This window comes from Sapajus apella, unplaced genomic scaffold (genome assembly GCF_009761245.1).
Source record: "Sapajus apella isolate SASKATOON/1434 unplaced genomic scaffold, GSC_monkey_1.0 scaffold18, whole genome shotgun sequence".
Lineage (NCBI taxonomy): Eukaryota > Metazoa > Chordata > Mammalia > Primates > Cebidae > Sapajus > Sapajus apella.
The window spans coordinates 14,254,756-14,273,169 of record NW_022436958.1 but is presented as its reverse complement, the minus strand read 5'-3'; positions in this window follow the sequence as shown (position 1 = coordinate 14,273,169).

Genomic DNA, 18,414 nt, shown 5'->3' with positions numbered 1-18,414 from the left:
TATAAATAAATGTTACTTGCTGCTAGAGTAAGACAGATTTCAGCTTTGCTGCTACTGCTGTTTTGTTTAAATAGATGCACTAAGAAGCCTTATTCACATAAATAAGTAGATAGAAATGGAAGGAATTTTTTAATAGCATTCTCACTCAATTCTTTAACCTTTTTCCTCATGGGGAGGGTTACGCTTCTCTTGTGCAAATCAATCGCAAAAAGGGAGATGACAGTGTAAAGTCACGGCTAAATTAACAGATGGATCATTTTATTGATTAGGAAAAATAATATAGAAATTGAGGATCTGGAAAGTGCTCTCATGCCTCTATCTACTCCTGAGTACCTCTGGAAACGTTTTTGTGTATCCCTGCATGTGCACACATCTCAGTTTGTATATTGCTTGCCTAGAGCTCTCCATGTGGCCTTGCAGCAGCAATATCAGCATTAATTGGGCATTTGTTGGAAATGAAAATTATCAGGTCTCCACCTTGGAATCAGGTGTTGATATCTACTCAACCAAATCAGGTAGCAGAACTTCATTTTAATAAAATTAGCTCTAGATTCCACTGCGTTTCAAATGAACAGTTTGCAGGAAAGAGCACAAAGAATACAACGTTTTCAGGAATGTCCATTCTGCTTGCTCCTTCAAATGAAGAGAGCCTCTCTCCTTTTGTATGTTTATATGCATTCCTCCAAATGCCTCAGAGTGTGGGCTTATTTAGGATAAAGCTGACAAAGAGACAGAAGACCGAAAGCTAAATGTAGCCCCAAAGGTCATTTTCTAATAGTCTGACTGTCCCCTGCACAAAGGCTGGAACAAAGTTTTACTTGCACAGTAAGGGCACAAAGATGTTTGTTGAACTAAATTTAAATAATATTATTTAGATACAATGGAAGAAGTGATATTATTGGCATCTTAAAATCTGTCAATGATTTTGTGCTCACAGGGTAGTTTTCCCAAGACCCTGGAAGAAGACTCCATGCAGTAACAAACTAACATTGATGAGGAAGTAGAGACTAAGGTATCAATGTATGAACAAGAAGAAATTATCATCTGTCACTAGGGACCACTGAGCCTACCCATTCTGAGAAATATTTTAGCATTTTATTCTTGTATTTCTTCTTGCATTTAATATATGCTTCATTAGCCGATTTCACGTATTCTGCTCCCTGTAGTTTTTATTTTATAGGCAAGAGAGTTTTTAAAATTGTCTTAAGTATAAAATTATGACAATTGTCTTGAAGGTATGTTATTCCAGTACATCCTTCCTGTGCTGCGTCTTGAGAATGCCTAATCCCATCCCACACCCTCATCTTCAACACGATGTCCAAAGAGCTTATGCCTCTTGCCTAAGACACATAACCAATTATCAATTGAGCTGGAGGATCAGGTCTCCCTGCTAAGTGCTCTCCTTGTGACAGCAGCCTGCTGTAAGAATTCTGGAAGAAATCCCTACTTTACTAGTAGAAAACTCTACAGCCTGCAACATCAGGATTCTAGCGTCAGCTTCACTGTGCAGTATCTTAGGTATTGAACAGACCATTTCATGTCACTGAACCTTGCTAAAAACCCTGTTTGACTCTACAATTTATTGAAGGTCTGTCAACTTCGAGATGCCTCTGAGGAATCTGAAGCTCAGAAATTTATGATATTTATGATTAGATTTTTATCTCTGTTATCTTTTAGTACCCTTCCCTCCTCAGCTCCACTTGACTTTGCTAATAAAGCTTTTTTCTGCCTCAGGGATTCATACGGTCTTTAGAGAATGTTTGAGAATTTAGGTTTGGAATAGGCAAAGGGAGTTCTAATGAGAGGGATTTTTCTTTCTTGTTTTTTAAAAAATAAGAACTTGTATTTTATGATACAAAAAAATATGAAGAATTGGAATTGTTAAGATATAAAAAGACCTCTCAGAAGCTTTCTTTTATGCATAATAGACTACATCACTGTGATCTCCAGTGCCAAGCCTGAATGATCACAGGCACAAAAATCCCAAAGCAAGCTCCTTTCTTTATGCATAATTTTAATATTTTTCTATCACAAAAAGAGGATATTTGATTACTGAGAATTCCACTTCTTACCCTGCCCATCATATGTTATTTCTCATCAAGATACACTATAGAAAGATGGGGGAACATGCTCTTTCCATTGAAAAGAGGTCTGGGGTTCTCTTGAAATAGTTTTATCTGAGGTCCAGTAACTCCTTTGAACGACCAAGTCTCTGCATTTTGTCGTTGTATTCCCATCTATGTTATTTTCTACAGTAATTTACTTGTCAGAGAGATCACAGGAAACTAGCAATTTACTCTGTGCACAAAGCATTGTGTGGCTGTGACTGCCTTTTCTCATAGGGCTGTAATCTTTCATTTGTCTAAATGAAATGATGGATGAGCAGGTATCACCACTAGGCATGCCAAGGCTGCTGTTCGTCCACGCCTCTCCCGCCTTCATGGCAAAGTGCCTCTGGCTGAGACCCCACTAAAAAAGGGAGCTGCTGGACCTAAGAGAAGGCTCTACCTGAGGTTGATAACTAACCACTGGAGACCAATCCCTAAAAGCGGAAATGTTTACATTGCTTAATATAGCTTAGTCTCATATAAAAAAAGAACCAACTAAAATTTATTCTTTTGCATTTTTAAAAATGTTGATGAACATATTAAATATTTCAAAGGTGTCCACCATGAGATAAGACAGAAAATACATTGCCTACACTGGCCCTTCTCTTTTCTTTTTTTCAGCCCAAGGAAAATAAGCCACAGCATCTGTTAATAATGATTGGATTTCGTTCATACAGATGCTTTGATTGCCTCCCCTACACACACTCCACCTCTTAAGCTCAAACTCTGAGCTGAATGAACATAAACAGGCTTAACAACTTCATAATTTTCCCAGGCTTCGTTCCCATTCACCCATTTCACGTAAATTATGACGATAACCAAAATGAAAAGAGCTTAAAGTTTAATAAGAAGGTTTCACTTGAGATAATTATAGACGTTTTGGTAGGCTTTCAGAACCCTCTTCATTATCAGAAATAGGAGATTTTTTTTCAATTCTGTCTGTGCAATTTGCAGTGTGAGTACCATGCCACAGAAACTCTGTTGTCAGGGATGTGAGCAAATGTTGAAGCCAAGGAGGTTTTTGGTATGCAAATGTCAAGCCCTCAGGGTCACCACTGTCAAGAAACAGAGAGCAAAAGGTGGATGTCCTTAATCTGGCAAAGGGTGTTGATAAAAAGGAGTCAACAAAGAGCATATTTAATGTTGAAATTTTGAAAACATCTTTGCATGAGTTGTGGGAAGTAAAATTTTTGTCAAGCAGATATCTTACCCACTCCCTTCTCATACCACAATTTCCTCTTTAGGAGGCAAGTTGAGCAAAGAAATATCAAACATCTATGCTGTGTTTAAGCATTAAGAGAACAAGGATAAATAACAGATGGTTCTTGCTCTGAAACAGCATACGCATTATTGGACAAGGCAGGCAGAATCAAATTGGCTATATCAAGATAAGTATATACCGTGCATAGAAACAGAGCCCTATGAGGCAGAGAATCCCCAAAATAGACATTATGCATACTTTTCATATGCTGTCACACATTACTTAATGATGGGGATAGATTCTGAGAAATTCATCCTTAGATGATTTTGTCGTTACTTGAACATCGTAGAGTGTGCTCACATAAGCCTAGTGTAGCCTACTGCATATGTGGGTTATAGAGGATGGCCCGTTACTGCTAGGCTACAAACCTGTACAGCATGTTACTATAGTGAATTCTGTAGGCAACTGTAATGCCTTCGTGTATCTAAACATATCTAAACAAAGAAAAGGTACAGTAAGGATACAGTATTATAAACTTACAGCACCACCGTCATATACGTGGTCCACCATTGACCCAGACTTTGTTAGGCAGTGCCTGACTGTGTTTAGAAAGACATAAATGTTTCTGTAGAGATGTTAGGAAATGACATACATTTAATCGTGTCTAGTGTACTGGGTTTCTGAGTAACAAATAAGTCATGCATGCTTGCATTCATTCATTTATTGGGCTTTACTTTACACCAGGTGTTTTGCAAGGTCTTGGGGCTTCTGATCATAGGAGCTATGTGCTGGATATCGGAAAGTGGATTGAAAGGCCCTGAGTGGTATTTAGTCAAACACTATTCTGCAAGCGTAAGGATGCCAGGAAGATTTGGTTGCTTTTGTTATTGAACAAAGGGGAGAATGTTGTGGTAAAATCTTTGGAAAAATTAAATGTGGAGTGGAGAAATTGGATTGGAGTGGGGACAGACTGGTGTCAGGAAGACACAATTGTTCTTATCCAAATGATAAAGGCTTGAACATAGGGTAGATAATTAGGTATGGAGGGGAGACATTTTTTAAATAAAATAGAAAATAGTGTGTAGTTGAAGACATGCTTCAACACATACTGCAAGCAAGAAAAAATGTCTCTGGGTATGAGAGTAGAAAGGACTTTATTGGGAAAGTTTTATTAAGACTGGTTTGGATAACCAATGTGAGGGTTGAGGACCAGATTTTAAAAATGTAAAACAAACAAGGCAAGGCAAAGAAGGCTCTGGACAGCCATGAGTAAGGAGGATCTTACCATAGTTGGAAGGAAAGATGTGGCTCAAATGCACTGGTGTAGCTGCTGCTACTCAGCACGACTCCCTCTGAACCTATTGCCCCTAACACTCTGTTCCAACGATGTTAAGCCAACTGAGTGCCAAGCCTCAGGGTGCAGGGAGAGTATGTCTTTTTCTCAGGAAAGGAGAAGAATGTGTGTCAATAAGTCTGGTGGCTTCTCCCAACTGGAAAAGGAGGTTTGGACGTTGAACAGCTTCACAGTGGCAATTGTTCACTCCAAACCCTTATCATGGGAGACTTCAAAAGATCTAGATTTATTGAAAGAGTTAATGATAATGCCATAATTGACGTAGGACATGGAACCAGAAGGAACACAATAGCAACTCCAGGTCAAATTAAATTTGAGATATTTTTCGGATAGCTAAGCAAAAGCCCAGAAACTGGTTTTGATGTGGTGTCAGCACAGAGGCCAGCACTAAAGATAGAGTCTTGCAATTCATTATCCAGTGATGTTATACTCCCTCTACATTCTACTGTTTGTCCGTAGCTCAAAGCCACCTGAAAACACTCTGCTAAGTCCTAGACTAGCTGCTATTATTTCACCCTCCTGTGTATTCTTGAATACAATTCTATTCCCTGATCATTCAAAATAGTATTTCGTCCTACAGTTGGGTAGACATTAAACCTCAATTGCTCAAAACCAACACTGAGAATTCAAAGAAAAGAATTTGCCAGGAATTTCTCTGTCTCCATCCCATTCTCAGACACTACCTTTCCTTCATATCAAATTAATCACTTTGGGGTGTGCTCACTACGATTCCACACACAGTTAAGAGATCAGTAGTCAAGTGTTCTTAAGTAAGAAATCTCCAGTGAATAAATGGAAAAGGAGACAGGGGAGGCCATCCTGTCTATCATCTGATTTGTGGCTCTCTCACCACTCATCTTAATAGTTTTCCTGACATCATTCCTCACTCCCACTTGGCCTGGGATGCTGTATTCCTGCTGCCTGTTGCATCAGTTCACGGATGCTTCTGCACAGAGATTTTCTAACTGGGATTCCAGCGAGGGATTCATGAGGAAGTGAAAGGGAATAAGGAAGAGGCAAAACTGGGAGGCTTTCGGTCCTGTTTTTCTGTCTCACCATAGCAACTCAGGTTTTTATCTTTGTATAAATTGTTCTTTAATTTAAAATTTCCTTTGGGGACAGGTTTTAATGTTACAAACAAGTTTATAAACCATTGCTTTCTAGCAATGGTTAATGATATTTTGTTATAGCATTCAGGCTGTTGTAACAAAATATCATTAACTGCGTAGCTTACAAACCACAGGTATTTATTTTTCACACTTCTGGAGGCCAGAAAGCCCAAGATTAAGGCCACTTCAGTGTCTGGTGAGGTCCTGTTTTCTGGCTTATACAGGACACCTCCTTGCTGTGTCCTTACCGTCCTTATAGGGTGAAAAAGCATCAGGCGCCTCCAGGCCTATTTTATAAGGACACCAATCCCATTCATGAAGGCTCTCCCCTCATGGCCTAATCACATCCCAAAGGCCCTACCTCCTGATATCATTACATTAGGGGTTAGGATTTCAACAAAGAAATTTTAGATGGACTCAAACATTCAGTCCACATCAGTTGCTTTCAACTGACAGTTTCCAAAACCTTCTTGGCTTCAGGATGCATTCACACTTTTAAAAATGATTAGGGCTTTTTTTTTTTTTTTCTCCAAGATGGTGGATTGGAGGCATTTTTAGCATGCCTCTCCCACTTGGAAAGACAAAATAGTTTGTAGAGACTCACGCTGTAAACTTGTTTCTAAGAAGCAACACAGGAAATTAACAGGAAAACTGAAAAATAAAAATAACAGAACCTTTGAAAGAAGTGGCAGGCTGAGTCTATGCCTTGAGCCAGGAGGAAAACAGAATGTGAGTAGGGGAGAAACTGCCTCCAGGTTATACATTCCCACTGGGGAGTCTAGCAATCCAGGCCACAGAGGAAGGCCTTATCTCAGTGCTGGGGTTGATTTCGTGAGTGGTGCGGAGTGTATGAGAAGTAGCACCATCAGACATGCTTTACAAGCACTCTCAGACTCCAGCGGGAGTGAAGGGAAACCATTCTTGATCCTACCTCCCAGGGGACCTCAAAAAATCTGCTGGCCAACTCAGTTCGTGGTCACAGGTGGAGAGAAGCTCCTGAGGTTCATGATGTAATTTCAAGTTGGGACAAACCCTCCTGAGATTCACGATGTAATTTGAAGTTGGGACAAACCCTCCTGAGACTCATGATGTAATTTCAAGTTGGGACAAACCCTCTTGGCCAGAACCAAGAGGTGAGTGGGAAGTATGTTGCAGCCATGGGCACAGGAGCTGGATGCCCCTGCTTCACAGACAGACCAAGAGAGGCATGGCCTGAAAGCTGTGATTTCTGTTTCATAAGGAAGGTTTATGGCCTGGGTAAGTTTTGAGTTCTGAGCTCAGACTGCCTGGAACTTAGCTAGCCACTGTTAGTGGAACACTGTAGGTTTGAGATCCAACTTGCCTAGTGCATGGGAGCTGGATGAGGCTTACTGTCACTTTGCAGTCCTCACACCCTCTGTGGACTCCTTGGACCATTACTCAAGCAGCCAGAGAACTGCCCACTGGGGCCACTGCTTGCACCTGCATGTGGAGAGGCAGAGTGCGGACTTACATGATGCAGCCCCCACCTGGCATTGCCTCTCCACCTGCCCTGGTAGCTTAACACAAAGGACAGAAATCTTTGGGAGCTCTGCGGCTTTTCTTGTTACTTGAGAAACTAGAGTACTTAACCTGAGTAGCATAAGGCAAGCACAAACCCCCCTGCTACCAGAATAGCTCGGTAGTCCTTTACAAGTGCCGTCTCTTGGCTGGAGGTCAACTGACATAGTCCATCACAACATCTTCAGGCAGAGTAACATAGCCCCCAGGAAGGAGAAGACTTGTGCATAACCTTAGCTATCACCATTGTCTGCAACACCCTGGCTAACCAGGAGATCCTTAGTATCTCCATGTGACCAATTCATTACTACTACAACTGGCATCTGAGAAAGCCAACAAACAAAGACTGTTTATAACCAAAGAATTAACAAAGAGTCTTTCAGCAGAGGCACAAGTCCAGCACTGTACTTGTGCCTCTGCTGAAAGAAACTTCCCACAAGCTGAAAGTTCTGGAACTCACGACCTGTAGTCTGAATTTTTTTTGTCCCATTGTGTGAACTTCCCCTTCCTCTAGAAGTAGTAGTCCATGAGGCCCAAATTACTATAATGCTGCTCTTTTTCTGGGTTAGCCTCCTAGTGGGGCTGCCACGCTCCAAGCTAGAGATGGGGAGTGTCTTCAAGGGATCCAGTGACGTAACCTGTCCTCACATCTCCCAGAAGTTCTGACAGCATGGCAGGGGAACTTAGGTGATTTCCTCTCTACACCCTGAAAAGACCTCAGTGTATTTCACTGAGAGCTCTTCCAACTACCTCTGTCAATGCTGTGACCTCTGCCCATCATTGGGTGTTGCATTTACCAGCCTGCTTTAGCCACAACTGGTTTTTACCTGTAGATACTTCCTACTGGCCTGAAGGCTGGACTGTTCAATCCAGTGATTAAAATAAATAAATATTTTTAAAAAAGAACACACCACTGGGAAACAAAATAAGCTTCAAGAGACTTTTGTCATTCCAACCTCATAGGAGACAGTGAACCTACTCACACCATGAAAATATCGCTGTTACAACCAGCATCTGAAAAGCCATCATACAAAGACTCTCTATAACCATGGAACTCATACAAAGTCTTCACCTAGAGCTGAATTAGGTTACAACAAATTGTAAACATTAAAGTCACATCCTCAAAGATGGGACATTTTTAAAAAGCACAGTTGAATCAAAAATAAATTCAAAAATAACTAAAAGAAATAATCTACACAAATGAGAAGAAACCAGAAAAATAATTCTGGCAATATGACAAAACAGGGTTCTGTAACACCCCAAAAAGATTATACCAGCTCTTTAGCAATAGAGCTAAGCCATGATGAGAAGTCTGGAATACCAGGTAAAGAATTCAAAAAGATGCTTATTAAGTTACTCAAAGAGATACAAGAAAAAGATGAAAACCAAAATAAAGAGATTTAAAAAACAATTCAGGATGCAAATTTAAAATGTTCTAAAGAGATAGATATTTTAAAGAAAAATCAATTAGAACTTCTGGAAATAAAAGACACATTTACAGAATTACAAAATGCAGTGGCAAGTTTTAAGTTTACTGGACCAAGTAGAAAAAAGAATTTCAGAGCTCAAAGACAAGGCTTTTGAATTAACCCAATCAGACAAAAATAAAAAAGAATTAAAATAAATGTACAAAGTACCCAAGAAATATGGTATTATGTAATATAGCCAAACCTAAGAATCATTGGTGTTTCTTGGGAGGGAGAAGAAAAAGCAAAAGTTTGGAAAATTTATTTGAGAGAATAATTGAGGAAAACTTCCCTGGCCTTGCTAGAGATTTAGACATCCAAATTTATTAAGCCAAAAAAGCCGCCGGTAGATTTTAAAAAAAAAAAAAAAAAAAAAAAAAAAAAAAAAAAAAATTCCAAGGCATATAGTCATTAGGCTGTCTAGAGTCAACGTGAAGGAAATAATTTTAAGAACAGTGAGACAAAAATATGGTGTATTCTATAAAGGAAAACCTGTAAGCCTAGCAGCAGACTTCTCAGCAGAAACCTTTTACAAGCTGGAAGGGATTTCTGTCCTATCTTTAGCCTTCTTAGACAGAATAACCATCCACCAAGAATTTCGTATCCAGAAAAACTAAATTTCATCAACAAGGGAGAAATAAAGTCTTTTTAAGATAAGCAAATGCTGAGGTAATTTGTCACTACTAGGCCAACCCTAAAAAGAAATGATAAAAGGAGTTCTAAATATTAAAACAAAAGGTTGATATGGACCAGAAAGCATGAATCTCACAGGGCCTGTAAAATAATAACATAATGAAGAAAAAAGAGTAACTAGGTAACAATCAACATCATGACTGAAACAGTACCTCATATTTCAATATTAATATTTAATGTAAATAAATATTTACATTGCTCCACTTAAAAGATACAGACTGGCATAATAAATGAAAAAATACAAACCAAATATTTGCTGTCTTAAAAAACACTTACAAATAAAAGGATTCTTATAGACTCAAGATAAAGGGGTGGAAAAAGATATTCCATGCAAATGGAAACCGAAAGCAAGTAGGAGTAGCTATTCTTACTATTCTTATGTTAGATAAAACAGTCTTTAAAACAACAGCAAAAACAAAAAAAAACAAAACAAAACAAAAAAAACAAAGAAGAAAAAGAAGATCACTATGTAATAACAAAAGGATCAATTCTGCAGAAGACATTACAATCCAAAATACATCTGCACCTAACTCTGGAACTCCCAGATTCATAAAACAATTCCTACTAGACTTCAGTAAAGAGATAGACACAAACACAATAATGGGGGTGGGAGGCCTTTGACACTCCACAGACAACACTAGACAGATCATTGAGGCAGAAAGTAAACAAATACTGGACTTAAACTGCACTCTAGAACAAGTGGATCTAACAGATATTTACAGAAGTTTCTACCCAAGAACTGCAGAATATTCATTCTTCTCACCAGCACATGGAAGATTCTCCAAGATAGATCATATGATAGGCCACAAAGTAAGATTACAAATTGACCACATAATGTCACACTTCAAAGAATTATAGAGACAAGAACAAACCAAACCCAAAGCTAGCAGAAGAAAAGAAATAACAAATATCAGAGAAGAACTCGATAAAATTGAGATTTTAAAATGCAAATGACTAATGAAATGAAAAATGTGTTCTTTGAAAAGGTAAAGAAATTGATAGACTATTAGCTAGAATAATCAAGAAAAGAAGCAAAGGTTCAAATCAGCTGAATTAGAAATGAAAACGGGGACACTACAACCAACACCACAGAAATACAAAAGATCATTTGGGGCTACTGTAAGCACCTCTGTGCACATAAACTAGAAAATCTAGAGGAAAGGAGTAAATTCCTAGAAAAACACAGCCCTTATAGCTTGAATAAGGAGGAAACAGAAACTACGAGTAGCTCAATAACAAGCAATGAGACTGAATCAGTAATAATAAAAAAAAAAATCCCAGAAAAAACAAAAACAAAAACAAAAGCACAGGGCCAGATGGATTCACAGCTGAATTCTATCAGTCATTTAAAGGAGATTGATACCAATCCTACTGAAACTATTCCAAAGTAGTGAGAAAGAGGGAATCCTCCCTAACTCATTCCATGAAACCAGTATTACCCTGACACCAAAGCAAGCAAAAAAAGAAAACTATAGATCAATATCCCTGATGAATATAGATGTAAAAATCCTCAACAAAATACCAGTAAATTGAACCCAACAGCTGCAGAAAAGACATTCAGTAAAATCCAGTATCTTTTTATGAAAACGCTCAACAGACTAGGTATAGAAGGAACACACCTCAAAGTAATAAAAGCTATATATCACAAACCCACAGCCAACATCATACTGAATGGGGAAAAGTTAAAATTATTTCCCCTAAGAACTGGAATGAGACAAGATGTCCACTTTCATTACTTCTATTCAACATAGCACTGGTAGTCCTAACCAGAGTAATCAGGCAAGAGGAATAAATAAAGGGCATCCAAATTGGGGAAAAGGAAGTCAGACTATCTCTGTTTGTCAATGATATTATTGCATACCTAGAATACCCTAAAGACTCCTTCAAAAGACTCCTAGGTTTGACAAATAAGTTCAACGTTACAAGATGAATGTACGAAACTCAGTAGCACCACCATATACCAATGACAACCAAGCTGAGAATCAAATCGAGAACTCAATCCCTTTTACGACAGTTGTAAAAATAAAAAAATAATTAAAAAAAATATCTAGGAATATACTTAACCAAAGAGGTGAAAGATCTCTATAAGAAGGACTACAAAACATTGCTGAAAGAAATCATAGATGGCACAAAAAAATGGGAATACATACCAGGGTTATAGATTATAAGAATCAATCATGAACATGATCATAGCACCCAAAGCAATCTACAGACTCAATGTCATTCCTATCAAAATACTAAATATCATTTTTCACAGATTTAGAAAAAAAATTCCTAGAGTTCATGTGGAACCAAAAAAGAGCCTGAATAGCCAAAGCAATTTTAACCAAAAAGAACACATCTGGAGGCATTTTTTTTTTTTTTTTACTTCAAATTATACTACAAGGCTATAGTAACCGAAACAGCATGGTACAGCATAAAAGTAGATACATAGACTAATGGAACAGCATAGAGAACCCAGAAATAAAGCTAGAGCCAAATGCTTACAATCAACTGATCTTCAACAAAACATAAAAAAATATAAATTTGGGGAAAGGACACCCTATTCAATAAATGGTGCTGGGAAAACTGGATAGCCACGTGTAGAAGAATGAAACTAGATCCTTATCTCTCACCATATACAAAAATCAACTCGAGATGGATTAAAGTCTTAAATCTAAGACCTAAAATCATAAAACTTCCAGAAGAAAGGCTAGGAAAGGCTCTTTTGGACATTGGCCTAGGCAAAGAATTTATGACTAAGACCCAAAAGCAAATTCAACTAAAAACAAAATAAGTAAATTGGACCTAATTAAACTGAAAAGCTACTGCACGGCAGAAAAAATAGTCAACAGAGTAAAACAGACAACCTACAGAATGGGAGAAAATATTTGCAAACTTTTATTTCCAAAGGAAATAATATCCAGAATCTACAAAGAAAACAAATCAGCAAGGAAAAAAAAAAACAAAACCTAGATAATCCCATCAAAAAATAGACAAATGACGTGAATTTACATTTTTTAAAAGAAGACATGCAAATGGCCAACAAACATATGAAAAAATAATAGTACAATCACTATGAAAAACAGTATCGAGATTTCTCAAAGAACTGAAAGTAGATCTGCCACTGGATGCTGCAATCCCACTGCTAGGTATCTACCCAAAGGAAAAGAAATCATTATATAAAAAAGAAACCTGCACATGTTTATTGCAGCACAACTCATGATTGCAAAGATATGAAACTGGCCTAAATGCCCATCAACTGATGATGGGATAAAATAAATGTGGTATATATACACCATGGGATACTACTCAGACATTTTTAAAAAAGAACAAAGTAATGTATTTTGCAGCAACTTGGTTGAAGACCATTATTCTAAGCCGCACAATTCAGGAATGGGAAACCAAATACTATATATTCTCACTTATAAGTGGGAGCTAACCTATGGGTATACAAAGGCATACAGAGTAATATATTGGACTTTGGAGACTCAGAAGCGGGTGGCAGGGAGGAGGGTGAGGAATAAACAACTGCATATTGGGCACAGTGTATACTACTCAGTTGACAGGTATGCTAAAATATCAGACTTTACTACTGTGTAACTCACCCATGTCACCAAAAAACAACTTATACCCATAAAGCTGTTGAAATTTAAAAAAAAAATTGAAAAAAAAAATTAAAGACCTCAAAAAATAATTATATGGAAATTATCTATTATATATAATGTATTAGAAATTAACACTGAGTATTTTAAATATTTTTATTAATTCAAAAATAATGAAACTATTACATAATAACATAAATATATTTTTTATCAAAAATAACTATTTTCTAAAACAAAGCATAATGTGAAGATAGGCAGTATTTTACATATTTGCAAATCTCATTAATATCTGACTTGGTAGAAGATAGATACATTCTAATATATGCTTCTGCAATAAATCTATTATATGTTGTTTTGGTTGAAGCCTATGAAAAATAAAGTCGACCTTACAGAGATACATAGTTAGAAGGAGGAGGAGCATTTTAGTAATCTTTCTAGATAATTGTGGATATTTCTTTTTGACAATATACCACAACTCTCTGATTAGTAGTTTCTTAAAGGTTGGTTGCAGTGTGAACTCAAAACCCATATCAATAAACATTTTGAACTCTATAACATTAAAATATATCAGCCTGTCTTGCACTTTGGATGAATCTTTTAGCCATGAATAATTTTGCAACATCACACATCAGTCATCTGGAAAATATCAGTTCACTGAGTTATGCCATTTTTCAAGTTGACATGTTTCATTTTGCAATCTCAAAAAATTATGTTCATTAATATTACCACCAATCTCATTAGAAAAATTTCTAAATATTGGGAAGCTGTCAAGCTCACAGTGTTAGACACAAGTTTTTCAAAATTCTAAATTTTGCTTGTAAGATTTAACTTTGAAATTGGCAACAAATACCATCAGTTATTATTATTGACATGACTGGCTCACTTCACTTTTGGAAAAGTGTCTGCAAAATACCTAAGTCTGAACAATCATGTTTGTCTGTCAGTCACTCTTTCAAATGAAAGGGTATTCATGGAGGAAGTATCTAGTTTAGCATGCAACTAAAACAACCACACAAGTGCTTTTCCTCCAACAAACATCACACTGTTGTGTGCACCTTAGTAGTTGTCTTACGTGTACTTACCATTTCATCACATACAATATTAAAAATATGTGAACTGAAAGGTAAAGATTCAATAAAATCAACACAATATACTATTCCTCAAGGACATTCTTGAAACTGCTTTTTCTGCCCCCTGTGAGTGCCTGGTGCAGTATATAATGACTACTGGTACAGCTGGGTGGCACTGCCTTGATTTGAGATAAAGCAACAGCAGTTCCACCCACCACTACTTATTTTTAGCATCAGGGCTTATGTCACTAGAGTGAAAAGGATAAATACCATTTTAGTATCATAAAGTAAGCCATTTTGACCTCCTGAACTCCTTGAATGGGTCTACGAGACACCTATGATTCCATAGACTATACTTTGAGAACCTCTGCTTTAAACCTGGAAAAGGCATATGTCAAGAGGGAAGTGGAAGAAGCTGTGTGTTAGAGCCTCTTAAAGACCAAAGACAAAATGCACGTGTGTTCTCTGGGAGGGGTTTGATAGATAGCGATTACTCATTTGTAACAGCTTTCCAGGCTTCTGCACTTCGGAAGACTTTAGGAGTCTATAGGGACAGCATCTACAACACAACAAAAACAGTTTTTTGGCAACTGTAGATAAAGTATTCCAAGGTTCCAGGGAATATGACCAAATTGCCAGGAAAATACTTAGAACTCCCTTGTGCATTTCTTCATTCATTGCCAGAAAACAATAAAAAATTACTCAGCCAACTGCTAAGTGCAATCTATATGTTAGAACACAAAGTTTTTAAAAAAACGAATTAGAATACCAAACGATACCATAACTGCCAACAACATAAGCAGTAACAATAAGCACTTACAATAAGAATTGTATTAAATACTTTTTATATACTGCCTCCTTTCTTATCATTAATAATGAGATGACTTGCTACAATAAATTGGCACAATTTTTATCTCATTTTTATGAAGAAAACAAGACTTTCAAGAAACATGTCCCAGATCACATGGCTGGTAAGTGTCAGGGCTGAGATTTGAACCTAGGGAACAGGCTTTGAGCTGTTACCAAACCTCTCGAATCATCCTCTCATTATTTGTAAAATGCTAATAGCACTTACCTAATTGAGGTTTGTAAAGCATGGACAAGATAGCACATATGAAGATGGCATGGTGCTGGAGACATTGGATTTAGAAGCTAAATCTTATTTACCTCCCATATTGACCACAGTAACTCCCTTAGTTAACTTACATTACAATAAGGAGGAAACTAATTAATACTAACTAACTTCAATACAAAGCATCATTGCTAAGTGTCAAGGAAAGGGCCATATATTAAGTTATCTGGGAGTCTGGCAGAGGGAGACATTACTACCAGTGAAATATTGGCAGGATCACGTGGGAGGAGAAAACCCTTGGGGGTAATTTGAAAGGCTAGAATTTGGTAGATTTTGTTGAACACTCAAACATGTAGTGATGATCTGAGGTTTGTGATTGAGATATTATATTGTTAGTATATACTATTTTTAATGAATGCAAACATAAGTGTATATACATACATGTATTACATTGCAGTATTTGTGCCACTGGTGTTTCTGTAATTGGTGAAAAACTTTAGATATTCAAGAAAAGGGAAGAACTGACAATACCATTTATACTTGGGAGGAGATTGGATTTCTTTGGCTTCTGAGATTAAGCCGGTGAAGCTAGTTTCTCCACTTTTAAATGCATTTCTGGCTGAATGGACTATATACACACGACTTAGAGTTCTGGAGGAATCCTTGGTTACCTTCTAATGCGCCTGTGTAGAGATAATACTGAAGGGGTGCTTTTGGGGAAGTTGGTTTCCATGTTATCTCCTTTGTCAGACTTGTATAATTAGCAGCTAATGTTTTTCTATATCTGCATGCCTTACTGAACTGCCTAATATTCTGCATAGGAGACTTGGCTACTTCATCCGTAGACATAGCTAATTCCATTCACTTCTGACCCCTCATGAGAATATTTTGAAATCTCCTCCTGATAAGTGCTAAGTAAAGAAATTATTCCAGTTAACTGGGTTATTGATTGAATTGAGTAATTGATTTTATGGTCTGCAGTGATATCACTTCTGACTTTGTAAAGACTTGAAGTGGTTCATATAAAACTGAATGTGGAAAAGATAGAATATCCTAGGGCTGAAATATCTTCCTGAAAAATATGAGGATTTCAGCAGTCAGTACTCTTTGGCTGCTTCAAATTCTGCTTATCTCTGACTCTGGATAGGCTAGCTTAGGCATTGCTACTAACCTTTTGTCAGAAAAGCCCCCCTGGTTATGTGAAATCATTTCTCATTGATGTACTCTGCTGACAACACCATCTATCACTGTTAGGTGGTAGGTAGAGAACTGAGATTTCGAATCATGGAGAAATGAAGAATGAAAACCAGTGGGTATTTTTCTCTAGACCCCAAAGACAAACTAAAAACAGCTACCTAAGAGTGATTTAGCCTTACTCTTGTTTTTGGCAGCACAGTTCTGAGAAAGAGCATCATAAAGTCACATATATTGTGGTACTGTTGTTTAACTTGGATTGAATTCTCTTTGCCTGTTTTGAAGTTTGGGTTTGGAGGGGTGGGCATACACTATATCCCACTGAAATCACTAAAGCTTATTTCTTACTATTGATCATTTTTTAAATCCTTACATTAAATTTTTGCTTTAACTGTAGTAAATGGAAAGAAATGGCAGAAATCAAAACCCTTTCCCATGTACTTCCTGGAGGTGACCTTGTCAGAGATCTAGTCATTACCATGGCAGCTGAGGTCAAAGTGTAAATTCCACTCGTGCAACTTGAGATCCCAGCTTGCTCTGGGATTGAAGCAACTTGGAGGCCCCAGGGACCAGACTTCCACAGGTTTTGAGGAAAGCTGCCTGTTTGCATAATGTTCAGGTGTCCCCTGCTTTTTGAATATGCACAACTCCCATTTGTTCATGCAAATTTAGTAATTGTCTATTTAATCACCTATTTGCATGCACAATTACTCAGTTTGGGCACATCTATGTCCATTTGCATATGTAAATCTTGACTTGGGCTCCAGCAAATGACTGCACCTGCAATCTGCAGCCGGGTCCATTTATAAATCCTTGGGTGGGGGGGGGTTAGCTTTGTCCACAGAGGGAAAAGAAAACCAAATGAGTTTGAAGTCCAAATATTGAGCATCAATTATATGTGTAATGAAATTGATTTCTTTTATTTTAAACCTAAAAAGAAAAGAAGTTAGAAAGTATATTGATCAATCTCTAATGGGAGAAAAGGCAATAAGATAAAAGCTTTTAATAACCAAATAAAGGAGAGCAGCAAAGACTATTGAAAGAAAGAAATGGCAAAAGAGTTGAATTGTCTTCCAAAACTTTTCTGTCAATGTAATCTTTGATGCCTCTGATATTTAAAACAATGTAAGAGGCTGTAACCATCTTTGATGGAAAGGGAACAAGTAACACAGATGCATGACTTTATAAAGATCTTTCTCTTCCCACTGAGAGCAAAATTGCCATAAGATCCTATGCATGAGATTGCTTTCTCTGTTTACAGAAAAATTTTTTGGTGTTTTAAAGATTTTCAACTCTTAACATAGAATATGTAGAGAAAAATATGTGGAAAATTAACATGTGTACAGAGAATAGAGAAGAATATAACTTCTAGCTATTACGTATAGGACAGGGTCTTTTTGGCTTCTCTGAAAATGCAGTTTTTCTCTGTCTTCAAGTTTGAATGTCTCATTTAGAAGATTGTTTAAAATTCAGATTATTAGGCCACAACAGATACTGATTCAACAGGTTGGGCCTAAGAATATGCATTTTACCAATACTCCAGGGGATTTGATATTTGTGTTTGGAACACTTTCTTTGAAACTCCGATTACCAGAGCATTCAAGGAAACTGGCAGATACAGATATATACCAGTCGCTCATCTCTCCATACATAAAGAAAGCACTTCAGCAGTCAAGCCAGGTCCTTGACTGGTGGGTAACAGGCTTACATTACAGTTTAATTTTCTATGAGGACTACAATAGCAACCAGCTTTAGCTCAGTATTGCTATTAATAGCCATCAAGGGCTGGCATGCAAAACTACCTTACCACCTCCACATAGCTTTATACCTCCCTTTCTTAGAAGCCCAGAGAATCAAGATGCCCCAGGGCCTCAGTTCAGCCACAGCAAAACCAGCCATTCCCAGAACAAGTTTGAGCCATGAGGCTCAAGGTTGATTAGTAACATTCTTAGGTTGAGGTGACTTTTTAATTGCTTTGGATCAAAGGAGCAGCTATGAAGTAAAATATGTCTTTAGTGAGTTTT